Raw genomic sequence first — 15,000 nt, 5'->3', positions numbered from 1 at the left:
GTGACGTCGCGAGAAACAGCTGATCGCAGCCCCACAACAGAGAGCGAGAGGACCGAGAGAGGGAGCGCCCCGTCGGCAGAGAATCGAGCTCTTTTCACCCCGAAATCGCAGCCGTTCCGCAGTCGAAATGGGTCTCGCAGGCGTTCGAAGGGCACCTCTGCCCTGCGGGAGAGATGGCAGCCCGACATTCCTTTTGAGAAAGGTAAGGGAAGGACTGCTTTCTAGAGAGTTCGGAAGGTTCTTTGTTCTGTGGACTGCGCAGGCGGGGACGTGGCTGGGCGCAGCGCTGCCTCTCGGGTGGGGCGCTCTGCTTGCATTACGTCATCTCGCCGCTTTTCCTGCCCTTCCCTGTGAAAAATGAAACACTAGAATTGTTTCTTCATCTTTTAATCTGGGTGCAAGATGCATTTCTCAGTGGATCTTAGCATAATGAGAGCCTCGGCTGACTGATTTAGTGCCCTCTTAGTCCCTGGTTGAGGAACGCAACTCTGGCTGCCGTGGTTGAGAGATATTGCCATATGGAAAATGTATAGATCACTTTTCAATCGATTTTCCTCTTGAATTTGCCATTCTTGCCGAGTCTAAAGATAAATCACAGCTATTCAGAACAGATATCTTCATCCCCTTTCCCGCATTTTTCTGCTGGAGTCTTACCACTTTCTAAAAATAGACGAGAGCTTAACTAGCTTACCATATGGTGAGTCGTGACAGCCATTCTACCTATTGCGCAATACGTGGTCCCTTGTTTGTGGTGGGGTAGTCCTTACTTCCCAATATTTCAAAGCTATGCATAGTCGACACCGATGATGGTCTCTGAAATTGAGGTCAGTAAATCAGAAATCGGAATTAGCAGTTGCACGAAATGACTCATGGATTGATATTGCGCAGTATGTCGGTGGCGTCCGCTTATAGAGATAATCCGTAACATGAAAGCTAGTCACAAGGCTTCGGAAGTGCCTAGACCCTCCCTCTTTCTTCTCATTTCTTATTATTATTATGTGAATGATGAGTAATGAGAAAAAAAGCACAGAAAGCTGAGTATGTCCAGAATGTCTTGTGTGTCCCTGTATGCCATTATCCGGCTTTCCACGGGGAATGATATCACATGCTGAACACAATTATTTCCCCGTGTAGAGCCAGTCCCCAGCCCCTAATCCCCACCTTTCCTAAATCCCCTTCTAAAAATAGCTATTCCACCCGAATACTCAACCATTTCCACTCACCATATGGAGTAAGTTCGAGTTCCACCCTCCCACTTGAACAAAAGTCAGGCACAAAATTAAAATATCGATTGGCACCTTTACCTCAACCTTGGCATAACCTATACTCGGTGCCAAATTTGGTACCGTTGTCACCTCCACGGAGAGCCACTGGTACCATATGCTGCACTAAAAATGCGACTTTTCTGCTTCGTGTGGGATAGTACAACCCTTTATTTATAGAAGGAGAGAGGGATTAAAGTGATCACAGGTAAAATACTGGTTCCTTTCCACGATTATAGGTAAAATTTGACTCCATATATTTTGGGCTATTTGTATTCTATGGTAAGGGAATTTGCTACTATTAATATCTTTGTGAATTGGGGTAGACTTGGGGATTATTGGTTTAATAGTCGTTAATAATTTGATTGGGAATCTGGCTGTTAATTGTACATCAAACCTCTTCTGAATCGGGATTTATTAGATCGTAAATTGGTCCTTTGATTTCGAAACATCTGTAGTGTTGATGTCAATATATTTGTAACTTTTTAATCAATTCTCATTAATGTTCACGAGTAATCAGCCTATCTAATTTTAGAATCAAATTAATTTTGGGAGGAATAATGATGACTGCTTTTCACCAATACCAAAAAGATCCTTCACACTCATAAAAAAGTGAAATTGGAATATAAATTTTGATTAATTAACCGTTTCGTGTTTGCTCTGAATATCAATGTTGACTTACGTATAATTTGAAATTGGAGACGCAGTGATCATACGAGATAGGCCTATTTGACTACCTCTGTTTTTTTTTTTCTTTCTTTCTTTCTTTTTGACATTCTTTTTAATTTTGGAATATGGAAGAGGAATATTTACGGTTTGTTTTATCAAAGCTAATGTGCTTTCTTCTTTTTCCCATTTTTTCTGCACGTGAATATGGCAGCGGAGAGGATTCAATAGATGTTTTACAAGTGCCATGGCATTTTGTTTTACTTTATAGTCTGTTTTATATGATTAATAACTCGATTTCTTTTTTTCATTTTATCCATATGAACAGGGAGAGGCGCTGATGCGAAAGGCAATCATTGTTCAGTATTTTTAACTTTGTGTTCAGTATTTTTTTAGAATTATATTTTTGTGGATGTCCATGCGTCAATGATCACTTTCTTTAAAACCCCTTTTTTGTATCTCATGAATTTTCTTCTGCAGTTTTATCTTTGACAGACAGGTATAGACAGAGATGATGATGATGATGACTTCGAGGGATAAGATTAAGAATAGGGATGATCGGGGATGGTTATCCTTAAGGTTTAAAAAGGCGAAAGAGGGAGAAAGAGAGAGAGAGAGATAACCGTGGCAGACAGAGAACAGGATGGGATATCGCGGTCCGGTATGTTTCGAAGTGGAAGAGAGGAAAAGAGGTAAAAACAGGGAGGAGCGAATAAAGAGGAGAAGGACTCCTAAAGGACTCTAGGACTTGGGAGGAAATAGGCCAAGGACGCGAGCAGAAGGGCCCCTTTGGAAGAATCGTTGTCATCCGATCTCTTATCTCTCTTGTTTCTTCACCGTCGTCGTATTATTTTCCTTGTGGCCTCCTTGTGAGTATGTGTCAGAACGGTGTGAAATAAAGACAAATATCCATCCTTTTCATCATTATTGGTAATTGTTGGAAAGTTAGACAAGAAAATACAAACTTGTCTCATTGTAATTCGTGTTAAAGAATGTGTAGAGACTGAAAGAAAAAAAAAATGAAAATTGCATCCTGGGGAACTGTGTGTCATCCTGTGTTGGAAGCAAACCTGTGCTACATGGAATGTATCTTGTTTTGTTAATGATGTGTGTATCCTGGATGGATCCGAACTTTAAAATAACCTGTGTAATAGTGTGTCGAATGAAAGGAGCGTAAGGGGCGTGAGGGTGTGTGTGTGGATACCGTGCAACGGATTCTGGAACTTTCCCCAAATACATTGTATAAACACACAACGATAGCGCCTCTGGCCACGAGTCTGTGGGCCATTCCTTCAAGAATGATGAACCAAATTTCTAAACCTATTTCTTGGAGGGAAAAAATGATTTGGAAAATTGGAGAAATAGAGGGGGGTGGGGGGAGTAGAGGGGAACGCTGGTTTTGTACGTAGCCTAAGGTTGCGAGGTGCCTTTTTTTTTTTTTTTTTTGTGTGTGTGTGTGTGTGTGCGTGTGTGTGTGTGAGTCTGTGTCTGTCTTAATTGTATTTTGTCCATGTGAGTTCTAGTTACGATTATTTTATCTCCTTGAAATGAGAATGGTAACTGGAATGATAATGGTGGTAGCACTAGTAAATATTTATAATTTTATACCTTTTTACATAACCTTGTGTAGATAATATCTGATAGGAAGTAACCATCTTTGGAGGGTTTTTCCCTGTCAGTTAATATTTGGTTAGAAAAGAATAAAATATTGATTAGATTAATGATAGTGGTTTTATTATATGTTCATCCATATGAGTTATCTAACAGAGTATATGATTCTAGATATGAACATTCATATGTATATGTATATACTTTATTATGTATATAGTACAATATGTACACATCCAGTATATAATAAAAGAGATTATTCTTAGAATCTAGAAACGGGGATTAAGACAATATTGCTTTCCTCTTGCTGTGTAAGACTGTGATTATAATGCATAATGACGGTGGAAATGGTGGGAAAAAGCGACAGGAAACCAGGAAAAAAAGACTTGACAACGTTAGGCAAATGTCAGATCGGTCGTGCGTGCGCGCGAGCGGGCGCTATGTGTATACCGGCTGTGTTTGGCATTTACAAATGACCAAGGGGAAAAGGCATCGGTTATACAGACTTTATATATTTCCATCGAAAATGTGAGTATCTGAGGCAGCAGATGTATTAAGCAAATGGAAGAGCCACCGCCATAACATAAAACACTCTCTCTTTTTTCTTTTTCCTTTTTTTTGAACAGGATATCCACTTCGGGTATTAAAGACATTCCTTGCAGGATATGGAATTATCAGTAAGTAATTGAAAGGACTTTGCTGAACACAAACATTAATCTGAACTTGTGGCTCTAATGCACCAAAATATCAAAAGCTCGTCTCCAATACAGTATTACAAGTAACTCTTAATTAATTAATACATAGAGTTGCAAGGCCTCTATGCATTAAGTTAACAGAATCTACACAATTTAACACCGGAATGTAACTGCTATTGATATCCCATTTCCAAATATAGATGTATATGTATATAGAGAGAGAGCTTATACCTCATACTAGACTTAGCAATAATAACTTTGCACAGAGCAGTGAAGACGGATACAGTGGTCACTAGGAAATGTCCAGATTAAGGGACGAGGAGCAGCCCTAAACAGGCTGACAACGGTAGAATGCATATATATATATATATATATATATATATATATATATATATATATATATATATATATTATATATATATATATATTTATATATATATATATACATATATATATATATATTATATATATATATATATATATATATATATATATATATATATATATAGAAAGAGATATATATATATATATATATATATATATATATATATATGTATGTATGTATGTATATATATTCACACACACACACACACACACACACACACACACACACACACACACACACACACACACACACACACACACACACACACACACACACACACACACAGATATATATATATATATATATATATATATATATATATATATATATATATATATGTATATATAAGTACATATATATATGTATATATAAGTACGTATATATATATATATATATATATATATATATATATATATATATATATATATATATATATCAAATATTTGTGTGTGTTTGTGTTTTTATTTCGGCTCACATTTGCATGATATATGATTATTTTCCCCCCTCCTGTACCTGTCTATAATCTAGCACAAGAAAAGACCAAACCCAATTAGAAACGAGAGGAAAGACCTACCCCCCCCCCCCCCCCACCCCCCCCCCCACTCCCACTCCCACTAACTAACCCAAGTATTTTTCTCATGAAGCCCATCGAAATAATTGCAACAATGCCGTTTATTTTATTTTTATATTTTTTTTATGCTCTCACTACGAAGCTCCTGATTCATCCAAACCAAGCAATAGTTGTGATGAGCCCTATTCGCTTCCAGGGAAACACACGCTTGGGATGATTATAGCGTTTCATTAGGGGCCTCATTATCCCGTGTTGCTTCGTTACTCTCTCCGGGGTTTTATTGGGGTTTGCTTGTGATTTTTCCTCCTCCTCGCTTCTGGGTGCGGAAGTGGAGGAGGAAGAAGGGAGAGAGAGAGAGAGAGAGAAGGGATTGTGGTTTGCGCAGGTCAGAAGGTAATCAATCTCGCTTCTGTCACCCGTTCTCTCTTCTTCTCTTTCCATCTTCCCTACATCTTTGTACCTCTCTCTATCTATGTATGGATTCATTTATTTTTATCTCTTTTAGTTTATTTCTTATTTTGTCTTCCATTCATCCTAATCGTCCGTTATCTATTTTTCCCCTTTCCCCTTGTAACTTGTCTGTCTTTCTTGATTTCCACTTCCTCCTTCACCTCCTCTCCTTGTCTCTGCTCCCCCCATTCCCTCTCCATCTTCCTTGGTCTTCCCTCTTCTTCCTCCTCCTCCTCCTCTCTCCGTCTCTCTCCCTTTTTCCTCATCTTCCTCGGTCTTCCTCCTCCCTCCTCCTCCTCCTCTCTCCGTCTCTCTCCCTTCCCCCTCCTCATCTTCCTCGGTCTTCCTCCTCCCTTCTCCTCCTCCTCTCTCCGTCTCTCTCCCTTCCCCCTCCTCATCTTCCTCGGTCTTCCTCCTTCCTCCTTCCTCCTCCTCTCTCCGTCTCTCTCCCTTCTCCTCCTCTCTTCCTCGGTCTTCCTCCTTCCTCCTTCCTCCTCCTCTCTCCGTCTCTCTCCCTTCTCCTCCTCATCTTCCTCGGTCTTCCTCCTTCCTCCTTCCTCCTCCAGGCACTCAATCTCGGCTGAAATGAGCCGCGTAATCCACATTATCCTTCGCCGCTTTCTCTCTTCGCTTATCTTCTTCTGCCTTCCTCCTCCTCTCCTATTTTTTCACTTCGCAATGTCTGTCTTTTTCTCAAAGCGGTGATGCTTACATATATATAAATTTCTATATTCTGTATATGTGTCAGATTTGTATACGCCATACACACATACACTCACACTCACATTCTCACTCTCACTCTCACTCACACTCACTCTCACACTCATCTCACTCACTCTCAAACTCTCTCTCTCTCTCTCTCTCTCTCTCTCTCTCTCTCTCTCTCTCTCTCTCTCTCTCTCTCTCTCTCTCTCACTCACTCACTCACTCACTCACTCACTCACACACACACACACACACACACACACACACACACACACACACACACACTCACTCACCACTCACTCACACTCACTCACACTCACTTACACACTAACACTAACGAACAAACACACAAACCACATCACCCGGCTCAGAAATAGGGAAGACGTAACTAACAAATATACAAATAAAACCCGTACAAAAAAAAAGAAAAAAAAGACAAGACTCGAAGAGATTGCATTGGTTGCAAATACCGAGCGAAGCCAAAGGGCATTGAGGATAAACAGGTGGTTGGGACGAGCGAAGAGAAATTCAGAAGAGGTAAAAAAAGGAGAGAGAGAGAGAGAGAGAGAGAGAGAGAGAGAGAGAGAGAGAGAGAGAGAGAGAGAGAGAGAGAGAGAGAGAGAGAGAGAAGTGTGTGTGTAAATGTTAATAATGAAGCGGGTGGGGGGGGGGGGTGGAGAATGGAATAGGGTCATCTGAAGGTGACTAATATCGGGAAGAATTGTGAAAGATTACTGTCGATTGGTTGCGTCAAAAACATTGCATAGACGAGAACATGGCGTTAAAAGTGAGCCTAGGACGACTTAACCTTGAAAATGGAGTCAGGTACCCCCCCCACCCCCCCCCCCACTCCTCTCCTCACCCTTCACCCTGCAAGCCAGTGGTGCCACTCTCAAGTGTTGCAAAGGTTTGCAATCTCTCTCTATATTACCAGAGATGACTGCTAGTAATGCCTCCCTTTATTCAAAATTGATGATGCATATCGAAATCAATGTTGATCGAGAATGTTGCATAGAGAATATCACTTTGTTAAATTTTTTATAGGAATGTATAAATGTTGCAAGAGAGTCGAGGTTCTTTCGTGCAGTTTTATCAATCGCTAAGTTGACGGCTCCTCTCGCTCTCTCTGACCCATGCGTGATGTGCAATAATTTTAGATTCGAGACAAAACACTGCAATACAGCAGCAGATTTTCATGTTTTTTAATGCCTGTTAGCGGTTGTTCCTAAAACCACGATAAGGCGTAATATGGGATTCGATTTGATAAAGATTACTTATTAATCCAGAATCTTCGGGAAATACAAGGTAGGACTAGATTCATTAACGCAAAATTTTGTCCCCGTGAATATTAATTCACAATCGGTAACAAACCAAACAGTGATATTGACTTTAACAATTGAGCAAATGCAGTTACTTCCTGTTACTCCGTTCTGTTGCAGAAGAAAATAAAAAAAGTTGCAAGCAGGTTTCGGACACGGCATTCAGCATTGCCATAGTCAGCTTTAAATGCTTGCAACAATGATTGATTGCATTCGATCCAAGTCGAATGGTGCCTGATTTATAAGGAAAATGATCGTACACTTATTTTTTCTTCAAATTGAATGCAAGAACCTGTCATCTTCACGTTTTTACAAATGGACGAAAGAAAGATTTACGCACAAGGAGGATATCTGATATAATAGTTAATTGCAAGACCTGTTGGCAACACTGCTTTCAAGGTGACTTTGAAGCTAGTTGCCAGATGTCGCCACACGCGGAACTCGCCGAGCGATCTTCGACGTTATGCATATTGCAAGTTGCACGGACTAATTTTGAGAAACGCTCCATCGACGTTGCATCGATTATGAACTTAAGAAACAATGTATAATGAGTGGCAATGCCGACAGAAGCAAGTAGTTGGCACCCCTGTTCCTCTGTTTACTTGGATGTCTGCCAGAGCAACATGGAAGTTGCCGGTTAGTTAATAAATGACATGTGGAGGTGCCAGGTACTGCGTTTTTAATTCTCTCTCTCTCTCTCTCTCTCTCTCTCTCTCTCTCTCTCTCTCTCTCTCTCTCTCTCTCTCTCTCTCTCTCTCTCTCTCTTCTCTCTCTCTCTCTCTCTCTCTTCGCTCTTCGCCTCTCTTCTCTCTTCTCTCTTCTCTTTCTCTCTTCTCTCTTCTCTCTTCTCTCTTCCTCACTCCTTTTCCTTTTTTGCCAGTTTGCTCTTTCATTTGCTTTCGTGATCTCTTTTCTCTACAGTGCATCTCTATTTTCCTTTTCTCACCTTCCATTATTAAATTCCTTACTTTACCCGCTCTATCTCTCATATCTCCTTCCCCTTTTCTCTTCTTCTTCCTCCTCTTCCCCCTCTTTTGCACCCAGCAGAAACCCAAGAACAATAGCACAGCAATACAATGAGAGAAAGATAATATTATAATGGGAACCGTACACTGATGTCACCAGAGCAGAGTGATAACATTATAACCATATTAAACAATAGGCGTAATGATAGCGGTGGTTTCTACTATGAATAATTATACACCATCAATCATCACTTGGAATTAATGAACCTTGTAATATCACTGCTTCATTTGCATATAGCGAATAGCGGGGAGGGCTTTAGTGCAAACAGCGCCACATAAGACCTATGAACTCCTTGGGATATCCGCGCATTTGACGGCTGTGATACCTTGGCAATTAGCAGAGGAGGAGGAGCCAATAGGAGATAAGGAGAGAGAATGAGAAAGAGGGAGGAGAGAGTGGGTGGGTGAGTGAGTGAATGAATGGGTGAGAGAGAGTGAGAGAAGGAGAAGAAACGAGAGAACAGTCGGAGAAAAGATAATAATGTAGAAAAAGAGAGAGGGATAAGGAAGACAACGAAAATGAGAAAACTAGAAAGAAAATCACAGAGAGAAAAAGAAAGGATGAACAGGAGAGGAGAAGGAAGCAGAACGAGAGCACAGGGAAACTTCTGTTCAGACGATCACATTGCGAAATGGAGGAACGGATAAGAAAATAGGTTTGTGTACGTTAGGGTTAAAAGCATCAATGGTGTGTGTACCCTTATACCTTCTTTATTCTCTCGCCCTTCAGAATACGTATTAAATCAAATTCGTTTTAATGAGCAAGGAACATGAATGAACCGCAACAAAGGACAGGAATAGAAGAAGAGAAAGGGACACACGACTAAAAGGGAGAGATAGATTTAGCAAAGGTATTGAACAGTGGTGTTGCGAAAGTGTGCGTTATGTGAAAGACCAAGAAATTTCGATGATAAAGAAGTAGATTAATAGAGTTTATGACTAGAGGGAGACTTTTGAAAGTTCAATTGCGAATGGTAACGCGAAGGGAGACAGACTTTGAAGTTTCAATTGTGAACTGTAATGTATATTCTGAATGGCCTTCAGCAGCGACTGTTGTGTACTTTATGACTATCCGAAGCCTTTATTTACTTATTTATTTACTGTTATTATTATATGAGAAGCTCTAAATATCGAATATACATATCTTCACATAATGATAAATCAGGTTGTTGCGAAATACGAAGAAAAGAGGGATCGTGAGTCGGCAACACTGACACCGATTCTTTCCAATGGGTTAGTCCTCATTTTTTTCTCTCTCTCTCTTTCTCTTTCTCCTTTTTATCGTTACAGTGAATTATGAACGTCTGTCAGCGGGTCCCCCCCCCCTTCACCTTTTCTTTCTCTCTTTCTTACGTTAGAAAAAGAAAACGTAAAATGAAAGCAGAATGTTTTTTTTTCCGTATTTTTTTATTCTTACGTTTTTCTTCGTAAAAGAAAATCAACGAAGCAGAACTTATAAATGACATTACATATTGTTGACTTTTTATATTCAAGATCCATTGTAATCCATACCAGTCTCAAAAGGTTTTGATATTGATGTTTAATTATAAAGGAAATTTCTTGGTGCTCATTGTTATTATTATTACTATTATTATTATTATTATTATTATTATTATTTGTTGTTGTTGTTGTTACCATTAACATTGTCATTGTCATTATCATTGTCATTATCATTATCATTATCATTATCATTATCATTGTTATTACTGTTGTTATTTTATTACTACTACTACTATTACTACTACTATTATTGCTGCTGTTGATGTTATCATGGCTATTTTTTTTTTTTTTTTTTTTTTTTTTTTTTTTTTTTGTCAAGGATGTTCATATGATGAATACAATATTTATTGATCTTATCAGAATTTTATTTCTGTTTTTATTGTTGTTGGTTTCTCTTTGAAATTCAAATATATCACATAACACCTTTTATAACAGATCACAGTGCCCCCCCCCCTTCCCTCCTTCATAAAAGAAATATGATAATAATAAAGAATGGCAGATAAGAATCACTTAATCTTCCTCATGCTCATTGCTATTCAAGATTATACATTCTCTCTGTTCTCGAAGCGGTATGGAAATGAAAATGAATAATAATAGCGGAGAGAGAGAGAGAGAGAGAGAGAGAGAGAGAGAGAGAGAGAGAGAGAGAGAGAGAGAGAGAGAGAGAGAGAGAGAGAGAAGAGAGAAAGAATGGAAAAAGAGACAGAAACAGAAGAGAGAAAGGGACAGGGAGAGAAAAATGAAAAAGCGTTTAGAATTTCATATCGGATAGGCAAGTCTCGCACTGATACCGGTCGTTGTGGTATTTACAATGAACTGTTTTCGCTTTCTCTCTTTTTTCTCTCTTTCTTTCTTTCTTTTTTTTTCTCTTTTTGTGTGTGTGTGGATTCGGTTTAGCGGTTTCTTAGCGATGAAGGGTTGAGATCGGCTGTCCTTTGTAACGCTGAGGAAGGGTTGAGTGACAGGGTGACACTTCGGCAAAGAGATACAGTCTCGTTATGTTTTGGGGGTTTCGCGTGACAGGGTGGGGAGGTGGGGGGAGAGGAGGGGTGGGGAGGGAGGGAGGGAGGAAGGGAAAAGTGAGGGAGGGAGGGTGAACGGAAGGAAGGAAGGAAGGATAAGAGAGGGAAATGTAATGAATCGAAGAATAAAACAATAAACCCCCACAAACAAAGACCCAAACAGCCGCATTCAGTGACACGACCTCAGCCAACCAAGCCAGTCTCACGGGCGCCTCCACAAGCACACGCATTTCAAGCACACAGGCACAGCACGGCGGAGACTCTCCTCGTCGCCATCTGCAGATAAAACGAAGATCCTGCCGAGCCCTGGGAGCGCATCCTTCGCTCCTCCACTCCTTAGGATACTCCCACGATGCCTTGACTTTGATTTCCTGAGACTCCCGTGGGAATGTCTTGTGGTTGAGGGGAAGTGAGGGGAGGAGAGGGACAAGGGGAGAGGAGGAGAAGGGAGAAGGAGATGGAGGAATGATGATAGGGCGAAGGGAAGGGAGAGGGAGAGGAATGAGTGAGGAAGAAAAGGGAGAAAGAGAAGGAGATACGATAGTAGGGCGAAGTGAAGGGAAGGGAGATGGGGGGGAGGAAGGGAGGAGATACGGGAGGGATGTAGGAGCGAAGTGAAGGGAAAGGGGAGAGGGGAAAGGGTGGGGAAGAGAGAGAGGGAGAGTTCTGAAAGGGTGAGGATGAGAAGAGATAGGAAAGGGGGCAAGTGGAGGAAGGGGAAAACGGTGAGAGAGAGAGGAAAGGTGAAAGGGAGCGATAGGGGTAAGGATAAAGTGAAAGGGAAGAAGGGAATAAGTGGAGAGAAGATGATAAACAACGACACAGGAGAAACGAGAAATTGGCACCCTCTTTTCACCCTATCCCTCTTCACCTTTCCTCCCTCCTCTCCTCCACCTCCTCCCTCCTTTCCTCTCCTCCACCTCCTCCAACATCTCCACCTCTCCTGGAGATGTAGCAGCGCCCAGGAGTGGCAACACGAGGCAACAGATGCCGGCACCAAGAGCAGATGGTCAGTACAGGAAGGGAAGTGTGTGTGTGTGTGTGTGTGTGTGTGTGTGTGTGTGTGTGTGTGTGTGTGTGTGTGTGTGTGTGTGTGTGTGTGTGAGAGGAGAGAGAGAGAGAGAGAGAGAGAGAGAGAGAGAGAGAAGAGAGAGAGAGAGAGAGTGTGAGAGAGAGAAAGAGAGAGAGAGTGTGAGAGAGAGAGAGAGAGAGCATGAGAGAGAGAGAGAGAGAGTCAATGTATTAACGTGTGTTTCTACCAGCATAGATCCACACCATGTATACGCGGCCAGATACACATGCAACGTGTATATCTGGCCGCGTGTGTGTGTGTGTGTCGCAAGCTGCCCCACTACCAAGTGTCCGCCTCTCTGAAGTTGTATTGAGAAACACGTGGTTTGGGCTGACCCGGGGTTCCTGGCAGGTCAAGTGAGAGAGAGAGAGCTGACACTTTTGCCCTCTTTTCTCCTCTTTCTCCCTCTTTCTCTTTCTCCTTTTCTCTGTCTCCATCTGCATCTCTCTCTCTCTCTCTCTCTCTCTCTCTCTCTCTCTCTCTCTCTCTCTCTCTCTCTCTCTCTCTCTCTCTCTTCTCTCTGCTCCTCATCTCTCTCTCTCTTCCTCCTCCCTCTCACTCCTCTCTCTCTCCTCTCTCCTCTCCTCTCTCTCTTTGAAAAATAAATGAATGACGCCTATAACAAGAAAAAGAAGGAGAAGCAGAAAGAAGAGGGGAAGAGAGAGAGGGAGGGAGAGAGAGAGAGAGAGAGAGAGGAGATGAGCAGAGAGAGAGAGAGAGAGAGAGAGAGTCATTTGCCATATCGACTTTCGGTAGAAAACAAAGCCATCCTGCGGCCTTTCCGCTTCTCTCTTCCTCTCTCTTGCTCTCTTTCCTACTTCGCACCTATCCCCTCTCTCAGCAGGTGCCAGTGGCTTCACTTCATTCCCCCATGTATTTACCTCTCTTTCACTCACTCTCTCGTCTTATCATCTATCTTTCAGCTCTCTCCATCTTCTTATGTTTCCACACTTTCCTCTCCTCAAATTGCAATTCTTTCCTTCACTTTCTCTCTCCCTCTTTCCCTTCCCTCTCTCTCTCTCTCTCTCTTCCCTTGCTTCTTTCTCCTCATCCACCTTCCCCTCTCTCATCTGCCCTGGCTTCCCTCTCCTCCTTTCTGTTCCTCTCTTCCTCTCTTTTCTCTTCTTTCCTCTTCTTTCTTCTCTCTTTCCCCCTTCTCTCTCCCTCCTCTTCTCTCTCTTTTCCTTCTCCTCTTCTCTCATCCCTATTCCTTTCCCATTCTCCCCTCTTCTCTCGTCCCCTCCTCTCCTGTTCTCCTCCTCTTTTTCTCTCTCTCTTCCTTTCCTTCCCCTCCCTTTCTCGTCTCTCCCTCCCTTATCTCTTCTCCCTTCTCTCGTGTCCTCTCCTCTCCCTTCTCCCCTCCTCCTCCCCCTCCTTTCTCCCCTTCTCCCATCCCTGTCCTTCCTGTTGTCCTCATCCTCCCGATCCCCTCTTTCCTCATTATCCCCTCCCCCCACCCCCTCCTCCACCTCTCCCCTTTCCAATCCCATCTAGAGCTCTAACAATTAATGTCGCAACTTCTTTTTTTTTTTTGTTTTTTGTTTCTGTGATCGTCTCGCGTCCTCTGGTTAATGTATTTTGCTGCGCTCTCCTCTTTCGTCATGCCTTTTTGCTTTTTTTTCTTGTTCTGCTTGTTCGTTCGGTTTCGTTATCATGGTTGTTAGGTGTTATTTGTAGAACTTTATAGGGATTGTTGGGAATATCATCACCATCATCATCACCACCATAACTACCGTCACCATCACCCTCACCATCACCATTACCATTACCATTACCATTACCATTACCATTACCAATTCCTCTTTTTTCTCACCTCTCTGCCTCCTTTTCCGCCTCAAACCGGATGGAAAACCATGGGGAAAAAAACGAAAAAAGACCAATCAATTGCAAAGATCAGAAAGAGCAATATGTATAAAAAGATAGTAAAAAAAAAAATCTTTGCAGAATTCAAAGTACAAAAATCGAAAAGGGAAAATACCTATCAAAACACAAGGAACGATTACCCCCTCCCCCTCCCCCCCCCCTATTCCCCCCGCCAAAAAAAATAGGGAATTGAAAGAAAAACGCGAATAAATAGATAGCAACATATGAATAAACATAGATCAAGAGGGATAGAAAGATTACGTATCTCCCCCTCCCCCCCCCCCTTCATCCTTTCCTTACCCCCTCCCCCCCCATCGCAGAGGCTCGAGCGGAACATATGGCAAGCGAGGGGTGGGGAGGAAGGAGGGGGGGGGAGAGGGGAGGAAGGAAGTTGTATGGGTGATGGGGGGGAGGGGGAGGGGGAGGGGGAGAAAGAAGGGTGAAGGGGGGGGTGATGGGTGAGGGTGACGGGGGAGAGGGGGGTGAAGGTATTACGCAAACCACGTGGTTGGGATTTGGTATCAGGGTGTGTTAAGGGTGAAGAGGGTGTGGGGATGGAAGGGTGAATGGAGGGCAAGGGAGGGGAAGAGAAGGGGGAAGGGAAAGGGGAAGGGGAAGGGGACGGCAAAATACGGAGATGGAGAATAAAGGCAGAAAGAAAATGCCTATTTTAGACCATAAGACCCAGAAAGAAAGATAGAGAAAGATACACACACAAAAAAAACGAAAAGAAAGCAAGAAAGAAATAAAAGAACCCGTCTCAAAAACAAGCAAACAAACAAGGAAAATAAAAAGAGAAAGACCCGAGAGAGGGAGGGGGAGAGAGAGGGGGAAGGAGGGAGAGAGGGAGAGAGGGA

At 42.1% G+C, this 15,000-nt stretch overlaps 1 protein-coding gene and 2 long non-coding RNA genes across 3 annotated transcripts in view; 2 read left to right on the top strand and 1 right to left on the bottom strand.

Annotated features, from left to right (window-relative positions):
* Window positions 1-931, bottom strand: part of LOC119579324 — a 1,074-nt gene extending 143 nt beyond the window's left edge. Inside the window, exons 1-2 of the long non-coding RNA XR_005229273.1 lie at window positions 692-931; window positions 1-348 (exon numbers count right to left, since the gene is read on the bottom strand). The exon at window positions 1-348 is cut by the window's left edge and continues 143 nt beyond it. This is a non-coding gene — a long non-coding RNA (uncharacterized LOC119579324). The remainder of the gene's footprint in view (window positions 349-691) is intronic.
* LOC119579323 overlaps window positions 1-3,650 on the top strand; it is a 4,229-nt gene extending 579 nt beyond the window's left edge. Inside the window, exons 1-2 of the long non-coding RNA XR_005229272.1 lie at window positions 1-202; window positions 2,409-3,650. The exon at window positions 1-202 is cut by the window's left edge and continues 579 nt beyond it. This is a non-coding gene — a long non-coding RNA (uncharacterized LOC119579323). The remainder of the gene's footprint in view (window positions 203-2,408) is intronic.
* Window positions 1-15,000, top strand: part of LOC119579322 (headcase protein-like) — a 110,970-nt gene that overhangs the window by 25,326 nt on the left and 70,644 nt on the right.

This window comes from Penaeus monodon, chromosome 12 (assembly GCF_015228065.2).
Source record: "Penaeus monodon isolate SGIC_2016 chromosome 12, NSTDA_Pmon_1, whole genome shotgun sequence".
Taxonomy (NCBI): domain Eukaryota; kingdom Metazoa; phylum Arthropoda; class Malacostraca; order Decapoda; family Penaeidae; genus Penaeus; species Penaeus monodon.
Note: the sequence above shows the minus strand (reverse complement) of the source record. Positions and strands in the feature narration are given on the sequence as shown.